This window comes from Ictidomys tridecemlineatus, chromosome 1 (genome assembly GCF_052094955.1).
Source record: "Ictidomys tridecemlineatus isolate mIctTri1 chromosome 1, mIctTri1.hap1, whole genome shotgun sequence".
NCBI classification, from domain to species: domain Eukaryota; kingdom Metazoa; phylum Chordata; class Mammalia; order Rodentia; family Sciuridae; genus Ictidomys; species Ictidomys tridecemlineatus.
In genome coordinates this window covers 47,145,259-47,165,918 of record NC_135477.1, presented here as the reverse complement: position 1 = coordinate 47,165,918, position 20,660 = coordinate 47,145,259, and the positions used below count along the sequence as shown (strand labels likewise).

General features: G+C 42.8%; 1 protein-coding gene and 1 long non-coding RNA gene across 6 annotated transcripts in view; both read left to right on the top strand.

Moving 5' to 3' along the window:
• Positions 1 to 20,660, top strand: part of Lrmda (leucine rich melanocyte differentiation associated) — a 994,383-nt gene that overhangs the window by 55,086 nt on the left and 918,637 nt on the right. The window lies entirely within an intron of this gene.
• On the top strand, positions 10,856 to 13,427 carry LOC144375340 (uncharacterized). The gene is made up of 3 exons (XR_013435031.1): positions 10,856 to 11,118; positions 13,046 to 13,131; positions 13,251 to 13,427. It is a non-coding gene; the product is annotated as an uncharacterized LOC144375340 (long non-coding RNA).

Genomic DNA, 20,660 nt, shown 5'->3' with positions numbered 1-20,660 from the left:
CCTGGCATCAAATAGGATACCTGAATTTGGGAGGCCAAGGATGCTAAACTGTGTATGCTCTGCCTCTATTTTATTGCTGAATCTTGTCTCTCAGTGGAGGTTCTTAGAGGCTATTCAACAAAGCCTGTGCTGTCAGCTAAAAGGCTTTTAGGACTTCATAATCACGGTTCAGTATCTTTTCCTTTTTCTTTAAAAAAAAAAAAAGAAGAACTTTTTCTTTCCCCACCTTTTTGAAATTGTTAGCCTTCATGTGAACTGAAAGGGACTTCAAAACATTGGAAGAAAATAGTCTGAGAGCTCAGAGTGTGCTTGGCTCCTGGTAGGTCTGAAGACTTGATAAAGAGGCATCTTGCCCTGACAGGTGTTTGTGTGCCAGTGTGGTGAAGGCTTTTGATGACAGAGCCACTTAGTTTTCTATAGCTTACCCTTCCCTTTGTGCAGAGGAGTTAGAAAAACTCTAATAAAGTAACTAAATAATGGGAACAAAAAGTTAGCATCGTTGTTCTTCATTTTGAGACTCACTTGCCGGGTGGCAGGGTGAGGTGGTGAGTGTCCTGCCAAAGTCCTTGTGATTCTGGAACGTGCTGCTATTTAAATGTCCAGAGTCAGCAGCAGTGCCCTTCTTGAAGCCAAGGGGAAATTTCAGGGGGAGGCAGAACTGTAGACGAGGGTGTGTGTAGAATGGAGGGCTCCTAGCAGAGTTGCTCCAGTGCCATCTTCTTCTGTCTCTGTAAGCACAGTTACTTATGTCCCCCCTGATAATCGAGAGCCCCCTTCGCCGTCAATATATAATTTTCTTCTCTCTTATGGGAACCAACAGAAATTGAGAAGCTGTGACCATTGTCACATGTTGTCCCTATCATCACAGGAGTTCTTACGTGAGTCCTTCTAAGATCTTGTGTTCCTTTCCCAAAAAGACAACTTACAGTTTACAGCCAAAGGAACATGTAATGCTTACTTGTTTTTTAATTTTGGCTCCTAAGAAGCAGAGATGGACCTGCTGGTTGAACTGCCTTCATTGTTGGGTGAAGAGTGAGGGTATCTCACATTGCAATAGTCACTCCATGGTGGGGCAAAATGATGCCAATCTGCTTGGACTTTCAGGAAAAAAAAATAGACATTTTGCTCGTAGAGGACTGAAATAGAACTGAATGTTGTGAACATCGTCATAGGTGGAATCTAACGGGTTAGTAGAGAAACTCATGGACTGGACTCCATGACTTGATGTCCAGAAATGTCCATGTTTCATACGAAGAATAAAATTGGAAGGAGGTGGCGAGAACATGGGGAATGAGATCTACTAAACTGTGCTATGTCCGGGTAAATATACCATGGTGAATCCTGCAAACAAACAAATATACATATGTGTCTATTTACTAATTACAAGTACAGTAACAACGATAGAAAGGAACTTAGCAGAACAGAGCAAGTGGATATGGGGAGGGAGGAGAGGAGGGAAGGGAAGGCACTAGGAATGAGATTGATCCAATTATGTTACATGCATGTACGAACATGGCAGAATGAATCCCACTACTATGTATAATTACAATGTATCAATTAAAAAATGGAAAAAAATGAAAAAAAGAACAAAATTGGGTTAAAGCCCAGAGTATTCTATCTACTCCTACCCCCCAAAAGTTGCTCTTGCAGCTGTATGTAAAATCTACTCCTTTGAGTTCAAGTTCTTCTTCTTTTTTTTTTTAAGTGTTTGTGTGTGCGTGCATGTGTGTGTGTGTGTATGTGTGATCAAGCCTATAGGTTTGAGAGGGTATGCTGGGCTCTGTGTGATCAATACATTTTAGTGACTGACAGGTTGTATGATGTCAGAGTTTGAGGGGTCTCTGAACTCATCAGGTTTTGCCCTCTTACATTTCAGGGAGAAAGAAGTGTTAGGTTGATTGGAGTTTGTGGTTCATGTTTGAGGGGTTCTGAGTGTTAGAACTATTCCACTGAAAGTGATCTTTGTGAGGAAAACAAGGAGTATTGGAAATGCTACAATCTTATCTGATGGTGATAATAATACAATAATACTCCATAGATGAATGTAAGAGATGATAAGAGTAATGACAGCATTTATTGGCTTTTACTATGTGCCAGGTACTGTTGCTAAATACTTAATATGTGTTCTCATTTAACTCTTACAACAATACAGTGAGATATTAATAGAGGTAGTAATGATGGTGATAGTGGTAAGTGATAATAATTATAGCAATTACTGTGCCTACTTTATATGGATTATCTCATTTGCATCTCATAATAATCCTTTGAGCAAGGCACTATTTATCACCCTTTATTCTTTCTAGACGAAGAAACCGAGGTTCAGAGATGTTATAGAACTTGCCTAAAAGGCTGGAAGGTCAGTTGTCTGATTTCAAAGACTGCTCATATCAACCTTTCTGATCACATATAATTAGCTAAACAGAGGCATATTCCCGAATGGGCACTTAAAAACATTAGGTTGTGATGATGAAATGAGAAGCATTTGGCCAAGCAGATATGTGTAGAGCATGGCATGCCCATGTGCACACATACAGTTCACTTCTGATTTTCTACTTTGAGACTAACCCTGACTGTTAATTCCAGAGTGTTCTTTTTTACCCAGCACATGTTCACATTTGCCTCATTGGCAGGGTCAAGGAACAGAAACTTTTAAAATATAATTCTAAGCAGAATACCTTTGGGCAGTTTATAATCATCACACAGTTACAGATTACTAGAACCTAGTGAGCATACGGAGACATACAAGTCAACTGTGACATTTTAGAGAGGAGACTTGGGCCCTCCAGTGAGGTAGCGATTGGCCCAAGGCCTCCCGTTGATTGTCCTGGGATTGGAACTAGATTTTGGGTTATCTCCTCTCCCTGCTGTATGACCCACCACTCAATGGCATAGATTCTGAAGCCAAAAACAAATTGTGTTTTAATTATCTATTTTCAATTATGGGTACCACTAATTCTCTGCTGGTGTGGCTAATTCATAGTGGACTGCCATAGTATTTTTAGATTCTTAGGGGCTTAAGTCATACATTGGCCAGGGAAGCAACCTCTCCTATCTGATTCCTTGCATCAGAAGCACAATAATGTATTTTCCTCTAAAACAGAATATTTTTGTTGGCTTAATGGACCAAGATAGTTAGGGAATTAAATTGACCTTCACTCCTACCTATCCCCTATCACCAGGAGGGAAGGAGAGGCAGGATTATTAATGGAAATGCATTTTCTTTGAAGTTTGAATTTATTTTTTTTAAAAGAATATTCTTTCCTGACTGGGAAGAATTATTATTTGGTCACAGGCATTTTATTGTGTAGCTTCGCGTCATTATTGCATTGAGTGTGTTGCTATAGCTCCCACCAACTGTTTTTAAGATGTTTTGAGACTGTGCTTCATATTATAAGGAAAGTATTTGTCACTCGGACTCTCAGAATTGAATTTGCCTGAATTAATTATGATTTCCACTCCATCCCCCTGGGCGGTATTGTGGGGGAGAGGTAATCCTTTCTGATGTCGTATAGAAAATCAATTCTGGCCCACAGCACTGGCTAGTTGCTTGAGTGGGGGAACTTGTCACCCACTGTATGGTCTTTATTTCCCATTTTTCTTGGCCCTTTGTTATGTGTTCCTTTCTCTGGGCTGGTTTAAGAAGCCGCCAGGGCCAGGAAACAGTGCTTGGAGTGATGGACAAGGATACTCTCCCATAAAGAAAATCACAAGGGCCCCAAGTTGGGTAATAAAAGGCCTTGTCAGTGGCTTTTCTTGTGTAGTCTGCATTGTTTATAGAGTGTTTTCCACAGAGAAACACAGACACTTTCCCTTTGGCTTAGGGGGTAAGTCAAGTTGAACGGCACTTGGTCAGATGGGGGGATTTGGTCTCGACTGGTTTGGGAGTTCCCCGTCTTCTCCTCTGTAGTCTTGCTGTCTGTTCTTTAGAATGCTGTTATCCTTTGTAATTTCAAGATGTAAAACTCGTTCATCTTAGAAAACCCCATAAAGAAACTCAAGAAGCAGAAACAACTGATAACTATTTGTATCATTCCATGCCAAGCACGGGATCAATATCCTTACTTTGTAAACAGCTAATACAAAAAAGAAAAAAAATGAACACCCACATCCTATCGTGACCCATAAAAAAGGGTGCTACCAAGTTTTCAGTGCCTTGGGAACATGCCCTCAAGACCAGGCTGAGCAAAATGGCAGGATCCAGAACTAAGCAGGTGTCAGTGTTAGTCTCTATGCACTCAGGACTGAGACAGCCCCTTCTTTCTTACTTACATCTCTCAGGAGAGCCTACAAGTAATTCCTCCCATGGCATGTGACCATGGTGCTTTCCAGCCAACTGACCCTTTTGCTGAAAGTTTAATAGGGGATAAATTCACATGTGAATTCATAATCCCCTTATCTGTGCTAAGAGCATTCTGTGACAAGCCTGCAACAAAGAGAATCTTGCATCTTGCGGTTTTGCTCTGACCCCACCTCGTGGTCCCATCCTAACCTCTCTACACCTCCTGGTTTGACAGCTGAAGGCATCGGCCCCTGGTGGAGTCATCGCCTGCCTGCAGTACTTAAATGCAGCATGTTACACATTTTAAATAAATAGACCCGCATTTCCTGCCAGTCATATTGAACGTATTTAAGGAAGCCTGGCATCTGGGGTATGGGGTGGGGGCAGTGCTTGGGAGAAAAGAAAGCAAGGAGTTGTTCTCTAGTATTCCTGAATTTTGAGCCCTATTCTCTTTTATGTAGTGTGACTTTGACTGTAAATCCACAAGCAAAGTCACAGTCGAGCCACAGTTTAAGTTTTGAAGATTTATTGTTAAAATTCACTCTCCCCCTAATGCTTTTATGACTTTCTCTTTCCTTCCCTGCCCATGGTGTGGGTTGCAGTTAATGTTATCTACATATGTCTATAAATACTGAAAATATTTTTGATACAATGTGCATTTAATCAACTTTTTGTTACTGTTATGCCATTTGTGTGGAGGAAAATTGTTTCTGTCTTAATGTTCTATTGAAGTGCTTTTGGAGTGATGATATCATAATCACTTTAATACATTTAAAAGCTTCAAGGCTTAGCATTTATTGAACAAAGCTCATTGAAGGAATATAACGGATGTCTTGAGGCTTTCCGCTGCTGTAAAAAAGGACAGTATTGTTCATGGCCTCGGTAAAAGAAAATCTGAATTTTTATTTTACTTTGCACCGCGTTGCAATTATATTTCAAAAGCTCTTCAAGCGCGACTAACAAAGGGGCTGTTTTTATGAATTGTTATAATTGCAGATCTCAGGGCTGACTGCTGCGAGTCTAACATTAATAATGGACAGCAATTTAAAACTTTATCACTGAAATCCAACCTCTGAGAACCGAAAAGATGAGTTTCCCTACCCACTCGGGTATCCTTGGAGAACAAAATCCTCCCAAGTGGGGAAGCAAGCAGAAAACTTCTTTCTTCCTGAGGTTCTCAGGAATGTTGGCCCTTTGGGTCTCTGGGAAAGGCCTGGACAGGGAGGAGAGAGCCATGGAGGGTCAAGGTGGGAGTGTGTGAGCCCATGAAATCAGAGCCACAAGATGATGGATGAATGGCAAGCCAGGAGCTTCCCAGAATCCCCTTGGGTTGCAATGGGCATGTTCAGATGGTACCTAGCCTGTCACATGAGCAGGGCTGGCCTGCTCTGAAGTCCCCCCTTCTGAAGAGGAAAGTGGAAAAGCTATGACTGCTGTAGGTATATTGGAAAATAGTCCTCCTGACTGAGATGGCCAAGTCACTACCTAGAAATCTGATACCTTGGCCTTGTCTCCCCTGCTGCTGGATAACTGCTTACCCCATCCTTGAGACTCCATGTGTGGTGAACCGGGCTCCCTGAGTGCAGGCCTGTCTTAGAAATTTGTACAAGAAGGTCCTACCCATTAGTAATGGAGGGGAGGAACCCATCTGGAAAGAGCCAGTCACCATTTCCTATTTCTGATTCCCTGGGGTCTCATTAGGGAGCTTCTGGTCTTGTGACTCCCGGACTGACTTGTTTCCAGTGTCCTTGTTTAAAGCCTGCAACTTTCTCTATAAATTCCCCTTAAGGGAAAGTATGCATTTTAAAGTTTACTTGCTATGAGGTGGGGATGCTGAGGCCTAGTTCATAAGGAATCCACATTTTTCTCTACTTTATCACATAAATTTAGCACAATGCCCCGAACAAGTGAATTTGCTTAAAATGATCATTTCAGTTTAGTAGCTTGAAAAGGATGGCCTTTTACTTCAGGTATTTCCAAGGGGGAAGTTTGGGGGCTGCTTTTTCAATCAAACAACTGCTACAGTCAGGATCTTGAATATCCCCCAAAGCCCAATGTATTGAAGTCTTGGTCCCCAGTTCTTGGTGCCATGGGGGGAGGTGGTGAGCCCTTTAAGGGGTGGGGCCTAATGGAAGGAAGTTAGTCACTGGGAAATTTCCCTTGAAGGGGATGTCAGAATTCTGGCCTCTTTTGTTTCCCAGCTGCCACCAGGTGAGAAGCCTCCTCTGCTACATGCTCCCAACATGACAATAGAGTGAAGTGACTATGCCCTGAAATCTCTGAAACTATGAGCTAAAATGGACCCTTCCTCCTTATACATTGATCATCTCAGGTATTTTGCCAAAGTAATGGAAAGCAGACAGACATCCTCACCATTCCTAATTGGGATAGTAGGGACCAATAAGAGGACAGAATTATAATTAGGGTGTGGTAGTTGTGCCAGGTGTTGTTAAAAATAACTTCTTAGCCCTTTAAGTCCCAAGTTTTAAATTCTGGGAACATAATATTCAAATATTGTTTCAGAGTTGCCATAAGAGGTATATTTGTTCTGAATTTAAGTTTTTATAGCAAGTCCATATGTGAGATGGTGTGACAAAAAGATGGGTTAATAAGAACTACTTAACCCATTTACTTTCCATTTTTCTCTATCAGTTAGGATTAAGTTCAGTTGCATAAGATAAATAACCCCAGTTACTAAGCCTTCAACAAGGTTCATGTTTCTTTTTCATGTATAATAAGACTAGAGGCTGGTAGTATAGGCGGATATTGGCTTCATGGTTTTCACAGGGCACACAATCTCCTTCTAGTTTTCTACTCTGTCACGTATAGGATATGGCATCTTGGACTAAAGTTCTTGGCCCAAGATGGCACTGGAAATCCAGCCATCTTGTCTGCATTCCAGGCTGACAGGAGAAGGTAAAAAAAAAAAGAAGATTATTTTTTCTTCCCTTTTAAAGGAATCTCTTTAGAAATTCCCTGTAGCAGTGAAGATGTAAGGGCACAACTAATTGTGAGATAGGCAGAAAATTGCGGTCTCATTCTGGGGTGGCAACACGCTCTGCTGAATTTTGAGACTTTGTTCTTAGGGAGAAGGGAGAGCTGATCCTGGGATCATCACCTGTGGAGTGTGGCATTCGGGATATCTGCTCATTCATCGTATTCTGTCTTCACTGTCTTCTAGGTCCCACTAGTGATGCTCCTCCATAGTGCCATATGTTGCCCAGACTATTCTTTTATGCCTTTTTCCCTTTTCAAGTTTTCCTTGGTGTTAGTTTTAAGCCACTTGTATTGGTACTAAGACGTCAGGGACGGAGGAGGCCTTACCCGGAATACCGGCTCTTCATTTCTCCTCTTGTAACATTTCTGTGCAGAGCTGACACCTCAGGGCCTGCCTTACAGAGGAGGGGTGACGGGGAGTATGAGTGGCCTCTCACCTGTCTTTTCACCCTTAGGGCCACCACAGCTGTCACTCTTCTCCAGAAACTCCCCTCCCCACCTTGCCTGCAGCATCTGGGTCAAAGGGCAGTCCCCTTGAAGTCTAGTGCCTGGTGGCTTATAGGGATGAAGTGCTCCCTGCCACAGAGAAGTCCCTAGGATCCAGTAGTCAAGGCCAGCGTCATATACCCACCCTCCTGTGAACAGGCTCACTTTAAAGAATTCTCAGATAGGAAATGAAGGCAGTGCCTCGGGGTAGCTGCTGCTTTAGAGTCTCAGCCTCAGTCGTGACAAACCCCCGGTGATGGTGCCTGTGGTGGTCCCCAAGCTCCAGGCAGGCCCCTATGCTGGTGCAGATGACATTGCTGTGTCCCTCCTTACACCCCAGCCCATCCAGAGGTGGAGGGTTTCAAATCAGGAATTGAGACATGTGATCTTGTGAAAAAGTTTGTCACCTTTGAAAACTAAGGCTCAACTATGAAGACTAGTTTCACATTCTGGAGTGTTTCCTTTTCTGGGTCCTTTTGAGTATTTTCAGATTCCAAGATATGGATTATTTGAATTCAAAGAGATTTTGCAAGATCTAGGAGCAATCAATGATGTGATATCTGGAGGTCTTGCTTAGAAAAGCTTGAAGAAAATGAACTTTGGAGCCCTAGAGACCTAGATTCAAACCCTCGTGTTGTATGACTTTTGATGGATTAATTTGATAAGTTAATTTGAGGAATAATTAATTTGAGGTTCAATTTTTAATATCTATAAAATGGGGATGGTAATATATATATATATATATATATATATATATATATATAATTCAATGAAGAATGAAATTAAACAAGAACATAGTAAAGCATCTAGCACATAGTAGGTCCTCAGTAACACTTCTCTTATATGCAGTTCACTATACCAAGGACTCATAAATACTTATTAGTTTTATGATCAAAAACTTTTTGAAAAAACTTGAGCAAAGGCAAGTGTTATAAATTTAGTTTTATTTTATTCTCACCCTGATCTTTTTAGACATGGCTGGAGATATTGTTCAGGAATGAAGACTTTTAAGCATCCCTTCTTCTATTTACATGAGATGGGTATTGCCGTGAAGAGGCACTTTGACAACTAGTAACATAAGCGATTTCTCAATTGGTAATCTTACCTGACCTGGTGAACTTTTGGAAGTGCTTCAAGAGATCTTCAAGCTGTGCCTTGAGCTTTCTTGGATCATGATCCTCTATGAGAACTGTGGACCAAAGTGCGTACATTGAGTTTTTTATGTAGTTTTAGATAGTCAGTGGATCTCATCTTCCTACTCCCTGACCCCCTGGTAGACACCTTAGGTTAAGAACCTTCAGCCCAGGTCACCCTCTGCCCAGGGATATAGAGATTGACAGAAGGGGGAAGAGAAGGGAATAGCAGATGTATATAGGAGGGGAAAGGTGACTGGGAGAGTTGGCCACACCCAGAACCAGAAAGAAGCGTAGAGATAATGATGGAATGATAAAAATCACAACAGACCATGGCTCCAGGCTCTCCAAGAAGTCAAGAATGGAAATGGTCAAGATATTTACCAACTCCAATATGTTCTGATGATAAATTTCTATAAACTGTAGAAAATTTGAAATAATGGTAGAGCCATATAGGATATGCCCACCCCTAAGATCTTCTATGAACATTTCGCTCTGCTTGCTGTGTTCTACCTCTATTCTAAATCCATCATTTTTTTTTTTGATACAATTCATAGTAAGTCGCAGACATCAGTGTCCTTCTCTGGTAACACTCAGCATGCATAGTATTTTCTATAGTTCAATATTGGTTATTTTTTTTCTTTTTAGAAATGCACAAACACTAAGTATACCAAATAAGCCCTTACCAAAATTAGAACATTTCCTTTTGTCCTTTCCCAGTTCATTCCTGTTCCTTTTCCCTCAAAGGCAATCTGATTTTTTTGTGAGAGTACTGGGGGGAATGAACTCAGGGGCACTTGATCACTGGGCCACATCCCCAGCCATATTTTGTATTTTATTTAGAGTCAGGGTCTCACTGAGTTGCTTAGCGCCTTGCTTTTGCTGAGTCTGGCTTTGAACTCACTATCCTCCTGTCTTAGCCTCTCGAGCTACTGGGATTACAGGGGTGCACCACCATGCCTGGTGGCAATCTAATTTTTTTCCACTGTAGAGTAATTTTGACTGTTTTAGGGCTTCCTATAATTGGGATCACACAATATGCACCTTTGTGTATGTGAGACTTCTTTCACCAGCATAGCGTGTTTGAGATCCATCCACATGATGTATGTCAGTAGTTGGCTTCTTTTTATTGTTGAGTAGTGTCCCAGTGTCTGCATAGACTGGCTCATTCATTCTCTTTTTCAATGTCAATTGATCTGTTTCCAGATTTTAGTTATTAAGTTGCTGTGAACATTTTTATACAAGTCTTTGCATGTATATCTATTTTTCCTTCTCTTGAGTTAATACCAGGGAGTGAAATTTCTGAATCTTAGGATACTTCTGTTTAGTTTTACAAAAATTTGCCAGAACTTTTCTGCAAGTGACCATTTCATTTTTACTTCTGCCACCACAGTGTGAGAGTTCTGGTTGCTCCCTGTCTTTCCCACCATTCGGTATTGTCAGTCTTTTTAATAGTAGCCACTCACTGGTGGAGGTGTAGTGCTACTGAAGACTAAGGGGACCTGATAGCCTGTGTCCCCCTTGGTTTCAGAGGCAGTATCTCTATTCTAGGGATTGTGAGGAAATGGCTGGTGAAAATCTTATGGGGCTATACAACTTCCTGTAGGTACTTTTTTTTTTTCCCCTTGAAATTCTGTATGGCATCAAAATGCTTGAGAGTGCTCTGCATCTTTATAGATACCTGCAGTCACTTCTCAATGATGTGGCTGTGGCAAGGGTGGTGGGAGCTGACAGCTGGTAAGCTGACAAGGCAAGGTGTCCCCCTTCTAGGCAGAGCTGCGTGTGCATGTGTGTGTGCGCCTGTGTGTGTGTGTGTGCATGCATTGAGCTCCTTGACATTTACAGCGTTTGGTGAGTCAGCAGCTGGAGCCTTGCAACCAGCCCTGTGTCACAACATTATCAGAGACTTGAGGAAACTGGATGGAGTTCAGAGAGGAGCAGCAAGTACGATTAAAGGGCTTGGAGGGATTAAGGGATTGATTTATGAGGAAAGATGAAAAGAACTTAATGTGCGCTGCTTGACTAAGTGGGTACATGATAATAGCCTGCAAATATCTGAAGGGTATAAACACCGGAGAGGGAGAGGAATTAGCACAGGGTGAGGAAACTGATCCAGGAATAATGGGGGAAATTAACAAGGGGAGGATGGAGTGTGTTGGCACAGCGTTAGCAGGGATGTGGCCTTCTTCAGTCTTTCCCTTTCAGAAATCTGCAGTGGGGGAGGTGAGTTGGCTTGGGGCTGTCGAACTGTTGGAGGTGCTGTGGATTCTCCTAATACGGGTGGGTAGAGGCAGAACGTTTGCGTGTCAACCGTGAGCAGGACCTAGTCTAGGAGCTGTGCTGACCTGTACAACCAGGCTGGGAACCTGGAGGCAACAAGGAAGGGTGGTGTTGGAAATGAGGGAACGGAGATGGTCTGCGTGATGAGATCTAGGCCTTTCCTTCAATCTCTCCTCCTCCTGGTAGTTTTTCTGGGCTGATGCAAGAGACACTGCCATTCTGTCTGTTGGGCGTCCGACCTTGCTTGAGATGTGAACTTTCTCTCCCCATTGTCTTCCAGTTTTCCAGTTATCTTCCTGTCCCCAATTCCTAAAATGCATCTGTCCTCAACATGTCTGTGATGTTTATTTCTTTCTGTGGATCTCAGATTGGGAGACCATATGTGGACTGCAAAGAGGATAGGAAAGAAAGGCTGCCAGGAGGGGTAGAATCTGGCTTCATTCTTCCCAGCTGGGTGAATGGGCCCAGTTACTCATGTATTCTCTGGGCCTGAGTTTTCTCTTCTGCAAGAAAGAGATGATGGCAGGAGTCTTCTGGTGATTCCCAGGCTTCCTTGAAATACTATGTTAGTTGCCTTTTTTGTGACTGCGACCAAATTACCCTATAAGAGCAATTTAGAGGAAGAAAAGTTTATTTCAGGTCATGATTTCAGAGGTTTAATCTATGGCCGGCTGATTCCATTACTGTGGGCCAGAGGTAAGGCAGAACTCCATGGCAGAAGGACATGGTGGAGAAAAGCAGCCCAGGACATGATAGCCAGGAAGCAGAGCTTGACTGCAAGGAGCCAGGGATAATATAATTCCCAAGGGCACGCCCTAGTGACCTAGTTCCTCCAGCCAAGCATTACCTGCCTACAGTTACCACCCATTAGTTCATTCAGATTACTAATCCACCGAATGGATGAATCCACTGATTAGTTATAGCTCTTATAATCAAATCCTTTTACCTCTGAATGTTCTTGCATTGTCTCACACATGAGCTTTCAGGGAATTTCTTACATTCAAACCATAACAAATACTGTTAATACACACCACACAAAACACACACTTAATTAAACCTTTCGGTAAGAATTACCACTGTTATTCTGATGATTGATAAAGCAAATTGTGGGCCCACCTTTGCTAAATGCATTGTATTGATTAACTGATGATATTCTTAAAATATTTTCACAAGCAGCAGGGTGGTGTTATCCCTGTTCCACAGATGAGGGGATTGAGGTTGGGAGGTCAAGCTAGAGTTTCGCCGCTGAGAAGTGACGGATGATCTCTAAGATCTCTTTCAACTCCAAATAGTCAAATTTAGTTCTTCCAGCAGGTTTTCCAATGATATCGCAGATACTCAGTAAAAACTTGGTCATGTGAGTTTGTCTGTTTATTTGCATTGGATTCCCTGAGTCTAGAAATGAACTCTTGCTACCTGCTACTAGGATCCTGGACAGGTTCTCAGATTGCTTCTCTGTTGCCCTGCTTCAAGCCACAGACTTTGCTACTGCAGGTGGCCACCATTCCTGACCCCTCTCTAGGAACACAAGTGTAGGCTTCCACTGAGCCTCGGTGTGCTTCCTGGGGTGCTTCAGGGCATTGGGGTATTGCTTTTGGTTTTTTGATGTCTTTTCCTTTCTATGTATCACTCCAGAAGGAGTCAGTCCATGGCTTACATTTTTTTTTTTGACATACCAGAATGATCTTGAATAAACTGAACAATTCTTTCTTTGAAACAAGTATTTTTTAATGGGAGTCTCATACAGGGAGTGCATAACAACTTGTTCCATTGATTGAAATTCATATTTATCCTCTTGCAAAATGTGCTCCCAGTTGCTCCCACGCTTGCCTGATGTGTTTGTGTTTAAATCATTTTTCCTTCTTCCTAGCAACTGGCCTAATAAGTCTGTAAAAGGAGTGGGCTCCATGTTGTCCTGCCCATTCTGAGAGAGAACAGAAGGAACATGAAAGCGAGGTAGAATGGGTCCTGTTGACGGATGGGATGGGGTCAGCTGATGAGTGCCTGCTGGTGCCTTTTTGGTACAGAAGGTTTTCCATGGTGAGATTTTTTTTTTTTTCTGTTTTTAATCTCAGGTTTGACTCAATCACCCAACAGAGGAAATCCAGACCAAATATGAACAGTAACCAGAGCCCAGTTTAATCAAGAGGGCGAATCTTCTATGTAAATAAAACATAACCAAAATAGATATCAACCCAGCTGGTAATGAAGTTTGAGTTGTTCTAATAAAGAAGACAAATTGCTATTAAAAATGGCTCCTGAATCTTTGTGGCTTGATGTGATTGAAGGCCGTTCATTGTCTTCTCAGGAGCAGAGGATGTGTGGCTGAGCGGGAGCCAGGAGGGAGAGGAGAGCTGGGTTTCCTGCCATTATGCAGGGACCCAGGCTCCTTTCTCCTGGTGCCCCTTCTGTCTTCCTGGAGTCCTCTCTATTCTTTGGTGATGGGGAAAGAAAACTCTCTACTGCCTTCGTCTGAAACTCACACCTCACTCCCTTTCACACTTCCTAGGTGAGAACTATGGTGCGCCCTCTCATTCCTGAAAGGCTGGGACATGCCGTGCAGCAAGTGCCTGGAAGCCGGGGAGGACTATTTCACCATCATTGCCCTATTGGTGTGCACACCTTGGGAGGGGACTTTGGCTGACCTACCCAAGTCCAGAGAACAAATTAGATATTTTCTTGCTTTTTGTTATTTATATTTAAACTGACTCCTGACCTGAATTCATGGAGCCATTGCTCTAGCCTCTGAGTGGAGGAACTTCCCTTGCCAAGCCCTTAAGTTTCTTTGGGAAGAATCAGGTACAGTAACTGCTTGGGAGTGACTAGTGTCAAGGTCAGGTCCCAGCTGGCCCTGGCATCCATAGTTGCAGATGCAAGGGGGGGGGGGCTATGTTTATTTTTGCTCTTTCTTCCTGGGGCTCAGAGGTCCTCCGGGCTTTAGGAGATATACTTTTCCCTATGTTTGTCATGACTGGTCCTCGTTTTTCCCTTTCCAGTCCTGCCGTCTCCCAGCAGGGGCAAGCTGCTATTGCCTTTGAGGTCACCATGCCCCCTGCACAGCCCACAGCACCTGTCCCTCATAGTAGCTTTCATCTGTGCCCCTTGAGGGACCCAAATGCTTAAGTCTCTGTGGCAGGGTGGCATGGCACACAGCACAGAAAGGCTTTTGTATGGTCACCATGTAAAAATACAAAAGCCAGGGAGGGGCTAATTTCTCTAGGGAATCATGTTTTGGAGGTGAGGCTGCCCATTCTTGGTTCATAGCCTGTTTTCTTTATCACCTTTCTCTTTATCACCACCATTGTGCTTGCCTTCCTTAAAGCACTCGTCTGCGTTTGCATGCAAAGCCAGCTGGCTTTTAGAGCGGTTGCATTGGCTTCTTCCGGATTACTTGACTGTGCAGTTTTGGGTTTGCAACTTCTGGAGTTGCTGGAGACGTATGGTTGCTGCCACATGTGCTGTGCGTGTGGAGGGCAGGGGTGGTGGTAGTGGAAAAGTAAAGGGAAAATGTGCCATTTTGGGGTGTAAATGACATTAGGCCCATGGCTTCAGACATTTGGGGAACTCTGTCACACCCCTGAGATTCAGTTGTATTGCTTTGTAATTGGTCAAGAATCCAGTATGCCCCATTTCCCATTTGGTTAATGAAATATTAGTGTTATAAACCATGACTATTGGCTTATAGGGGCTGTACTCCCTTTGTCACTCTCTGTTACCTTGGTTTACAGTCAGTTTGTTCAAGCATTAACCACCTTCTGGTTTGCATCAAGGTGGCTGTCTACTGGGTCATTAAGTACCAGTGATACTCAGTTCCTCTGAGATTTTTTTTTTCTTTTTGATGCACAATAGTTATACTGGGAACAAAATGCACAGGAGCCAAATCCACACAGTCGGGTACCAACCATCATGGGGGATGAAGGCAAAGGAGAGAGAGCAGTCAGGTATTTGCCTGATAGTTAAGAGAACCTTTGCTTCATTTGCAAAGGTCAATAATCTGGCAATATAAGGTCATTTTATTAGTGAGATACCAGATAGATTAGTGGTGTTAATGAAGTAAAAGCCATCAAAGATACCGGAGGCATCCATTCATTGCTATGTTAATGCAATTAATTAATTGGTTTTTTTAACAGAAAAAAACAATTAATCATTTTTTTAACAGAAAAAGGAAAGTTATGTATATTAAACTCCACCACTTAACTTGCAACTGGGACCTTTCCACTTTAACCAATTAAATATTTTGCCTTCTTTCATTAGCATCTTTTAAAAATTTGTTCTAATTAGTTATACATGAAGGCAGAATGCATTTTGACACATTGTACACAAATGGAGCACAGCTTCTCCTTTCTCTGGCTTTACATGGTGCAGAGTCACACTGTATATAGGGTAATAATGTTCATCTCATTCCACCATCCTTCTCACCCCCTCCCCTCTCCCCTCCCCTCACTGCCTTCTGCACAATCCAAAGTTCCTCTATTCTCCACCCCACCCATTATGGATCAGCATCCACTTATCAGAGAAAACATGTGGCCTTTGGTGTTTTGGAATTGGCTTATTTCGCTTAGTATGGTACTCTCTAGCTCCATCTATTTACATGCAAATGCCATAATTTCATTCTTCTTTAAAGCTAAATATTCCATTGTGTATATATACTACATTTTCTTTATCCATTCATCTGTTGAAGGGCATCTAGATTGGTTCCACAGTTTAGCTTTTTAAAATTGAGTTACTATAAACATTGATGTGGCTATGTCACTGTAGTATGCTGATTTTAAGTCCTTTGGGTATAAACTGAGGTGTGGGACAGCAGGATCAAATGGTAGTTCCATTCCAAGTTTTCTGAGGAATCTTCATACCGCTTTCCATATGGTTGTACCAGTTTGCAATCCCACTAGCAATGTCTGAGTGTACCTTTCCCCCCACATCCTCACCAACACTTTTTATTGCTTGTATTCTTAATAACTGCCATTCTTACTGGAGGGAGATGAAATCTTCGAATACTTTTGATTTTCATTTCTCTAATTGCTAGAGACCTTGAACATTTTTTTTCATATATTTGTTTATCAATTGTATTTCTTCTGTGAATTGTCTGTTCAGTTCCTTTGCCCATTTATTGGTTGGATTATTTGTTTCTTTGGTGTTAAGTTTTTTGAGTTCTTTATATATTCTGGAGATTAGTGATCTCTCTGAGGTGTGTGAGGTAAATATTTTCTTCCATTCTGTAGGCTCTAACTTAATTATTTATGAATCACACATTTGCCTCCATGAGTCACACATCATGCTAAGAGATTCAAAAGTGAACAAGAACAGGTACAGGTTTGGCTGTTAACATTTGAAAGTGGCTAAGCAAGATGGAGATGGACTTTTTTTTTTTAAACATCATCATCTCAATACAGCCCTCCAGGATATGGTGGTTCCATGGTGTCGTGCTCCTAAAATCCTCCTGCTTCCAAGATTCCTGGGATTGCTTATTGTTCTGCCATCTCTAGACTCATTCTTCCCAGCACGGTTAGAGCTGGCCCACTGCTCCATCTACATTCTAGATTCTACTCTTCAAAATCACCACCCAGAAGCTGCTCACATCTCATTGGCCAAAATTTAGTTGCATGACCACATATATTTGTAGATAACCAGGACACAGCTACAGGTCTCTACTGTGGTGGCTCTGTCACCAAATAGAAAGCACTGGAGGAGAACCATTTGGCAGGAGAGCAGTGGCAAATAGTAAATATTCATTTTTGTGCTGTTTTGGATCCTAACTGTCCTCCATCTTATCTTAGCTCTCCCTTGATTTCTATTAACCCTTTATTCTACCATTTCACTATGTCCATCCCCCTGTGCCTGCCACATTCTTCCTGCCTGGAATGATCTTCTCTGTCCTTCTCACATGCAGTCATTTGGATGTGTGTTTTCCCCTAAGGGATGTGTGTTGGAAGCGTGGTCCTCAGTGTGGTAATAATAAGAGGTGGTGGGACCTTTAAGGGGTGGAACCTAGTGGGAGGTCATTAGATCTTACTGTGGGCACTGCTCTTGGAAGAGATTAAGGTTCTCCTGGGACACTGATTGTCCTCATAAGAATGAATTATTATAAAAAGGGCAAGATTTGCTTCTCCTCATGTGCTCTTTTCCTGTATGATGATGTGATCTCTCCCTTTTACATGTCTACCACTTATGATCCTGTCTGCCTTGACACTTTCTTTAAAACTGAGCTGATGCTGGCACCATGCTCCTGAACATCCAGAACTATGAGCTAAATAATCTTCTTTACAAAGTAGCCTGCCTCAGGCATTTTGTTATAGTTACAGAAAACAGACTAATATATCATGTTTCAAGGACCAGCTGATTCTTATTCTTCCCATTAAAATTGTCCCCGATCCCTCTGTCTCCACTTCAGCTATTCCTGTGGGTGAACTTTTAACACTCAATGCTCCTATTGCTGTGTTGTGTAATGACAACAGTTCTTACACTGATGTCTCATCTTTTCTGTTTAATTTATACTGAATTATATAAACACTATTGTAGGTCTCAATTCAGTTTAACAAGTGTATTAAGAGTCTCCTGTGGGCCCAAATCACTTCTCCTCTCCCCATTCCCTCTTGCGTAGCACCTAAAATCAAACACAGGACCGTTAATGCTTCTTACTCTTCATAGTGAGATAAACCCAAAGAACTCAGTGTTTGACCCTAAGGGGTCTTTTGGAACGTTTTTGGAGTAGAAGGCAATGAGGCCTAGTAAAGAGGCTAAAATAAACCTCAGTCTTCTCATTTCCTAGCTGTCTTCCCTGTGCCCACTGGTCCTGTCCTGCCCTACTGTCATGATTCCAGCCAGACTGAGGGACTCCAAATGGGCACTCAGTATAGCACGAACATTGGCATGATGCAGGTGTGATGGGGCAGAACAAGAGTGTTTTAAGAGGAAAGAGAAGAAGCTCATGCAGCTTCCCGCTGCTCCACTGATTGCTTTTAGTCACTGGGTGGAAGAAAGGGCCCCAGTTGGCAGCAGAACTGGGATTTCCAAACTGACTAACAGTTCGTTCTGCCGTTTCACCCTTTGCTTGTTTGATTAAAAAGGAATCAATCATTTATTTTTTTTTTCATTCATCTCTCATGACTGTTTCTTGGAGTTGTGCAGCACATCAATGAGACATGGTCTCTGCCCTGCAGGAAAATGGGATTGGCTGATGGAAAGAGCAAACCATCTGCCATCTCCTTGGTGATCAGCCAATCCCATCCTCCAACCGAGTCAGTGGTTGCCTCTGCGGAGGCAAGAATCATGCTGTAAGAGTCCCACGTGATAGAGTTCAGCGCCATGTTGGTCCCTTGGCCTGTGCCCAGTGACCTTGATGATTGATTTCACTGACTGGTTGCTACATCTCTCCCCATGGAGCTCTTGGTGCCTTGATGTCTTGGAGTGTGAAAGTGGAGATTCTGTCTGTTTCCTGGCAGGGGCCAGTGTAGGGAGGAGGGCTGTTGTGGGAAGTTCCCTCCGCACTGATAATGAAAGTGCTTTGGAAATCTGAGCCAGAGGTGATGGCAGAGGAAGTTTCTGGTGGAAGGAGCTCCATTGTGGGCTGTCCTTCCCCCAGTTGGCCTCTCTCTGGTCTTGTGTGTAGAGTTGTGGTATTCTGGGTACCTGTGTGCTGGAGGATGTAGGTGCATCCTGCCTGGTTTCCCTAACTCAGATGCTCATTCAAGTGAAAGGTCCAGTGTTTGCTCAGCCGTGTACAACCTTGTGATCTGGCATTACTTTTATTTTTTTCCTCCTGGTGACATCTGATGGATGGGAATGACTCTCTGTGGGTGAATGGGGCTATTGTCAGCCCTCAACATACGCCCCACAAAGCAAGATGGCACTGCTTGCAAACAGGTGGCTGGCTGGAGTGTCACACAAGGGCGGCACAGCCTTCTGGGGAGAACTTGGAAGTCAGGGACGCCCTGTGAGGGCAGGACCTCTGCTAGTGCATTTCCTTCGTGTCCCATGGCTGCTTCTGTTCTATCATTTCCCAGAGCTTTTCCTGAATGTGTTAGCTGAATTCCCCAAAGTACCTAACCCACCTAGGGGAAGGGACCAAGAGATGGGGCCTCTGATGTGACTTGGAATTTGTCTTCACTTAAGGGGTCATGCCGAAGTCACCTAGAAGGGAAGGCAGGGGACCCCACTTGGGTAAATAAGCAAAGGAGTGAAAGGTTGAAAAGTGTGGTGTGAATTTCTTCCTTGCTGTGTTGTTTCGGGGCCAGCTCCTACCCCCGTCAGTTCTCTGCGCCCCACCCCACCCTTCTTAATGACTTATTTGTCCTGGAAAGCAAGCTATTAATCACAAACAGAATAGCTCTGTAACTTCCAAACAAACACAGAACAGTTCCAGGGACTATGAAAAAGCCAAACCCTTGGCAGAGATTTGAAAACGTGTTTCTTTTATATATATTTTAGAAATGCCACCATTTTTCCTTAGGCACAGAAGGTTCCCTTTAATTAGCACTGAATTTCCCATTTCCCCTTTCTTCCTGAGGCATCTATAAAGCGCTGGCCTAGTAAAAGGCAGGTACACAGCTCTCAATTGAGCCCTCTTGATGTGCTAGTATAGTTTTAATTGTGTTGAGATTTCCTTGCCAAAGTGACACATGCAGAAGCATTTTAAAAACGTATAGGGTTCGTAACTCTTACGCTGTCTAGAGCTCTTGAATTATGAATGTCTCTTCCGCTGCCTATTCGGTTCTTCTGAATCTGTAAAATTACTTTAATAACCTGTGTGGGGGTAATGTTAATATGTTTGCTCAGTAGTGTGAATTTATTAGCATTCCTACTCCACTTCAGGGAGCTGGCTTGGCCCTTTTGATGCACGCCCCTGGTTGCAAGAAGAGGCAAATGATGGCAGAGCCTGTTTCTCCACACACCCCCCTTCCTTCTCCCTTCCACCATTAGCAATCATTCTGTTACACAGAGTACATGATAAATCAACTGCAGGAGAGTCAGATTTGCCATAACATGACATTACCTATCAGCTCGTCAGGTCTGAGTTGACTCGCAGCCTTTTGGGCTGTATATTTCTTCAAAGTCTAGCGCCAGTTTCTTAGTCAGCTCTAACTAATTTCAGAGTGGAAGGGAAACTTGACTGGAGTGCTGTTTGGGATCTGCTTTTTAATCCTGGTCTGTTTAATGTTTGCTCCTGACAGTCTAGGCCAGACATCATTTTAATGGTATGTGTGGTGATAAAGCCAATAAACTGTCAAGATGATTGATAATCTAAGCATTATAGCAATATGACTTTCCTGTTCTCCTCTGTGCTTTAGATGATGGTTTCCAAATTGAATTCCTACAGTGTGTGCTGTATGTGTGAGCCTGTCGGAGGCTCCCCTAGCAGCCTTTGAAGGAGGTAGCTGTGCTTAACGTAAGATTTTTAGCCCTCAATTACCCACACAAATATATTTGCATACGTGTTGGTACCCTCTAATTTGGGAAACATCAAGAATTTATGGCTCTGCCCTTGT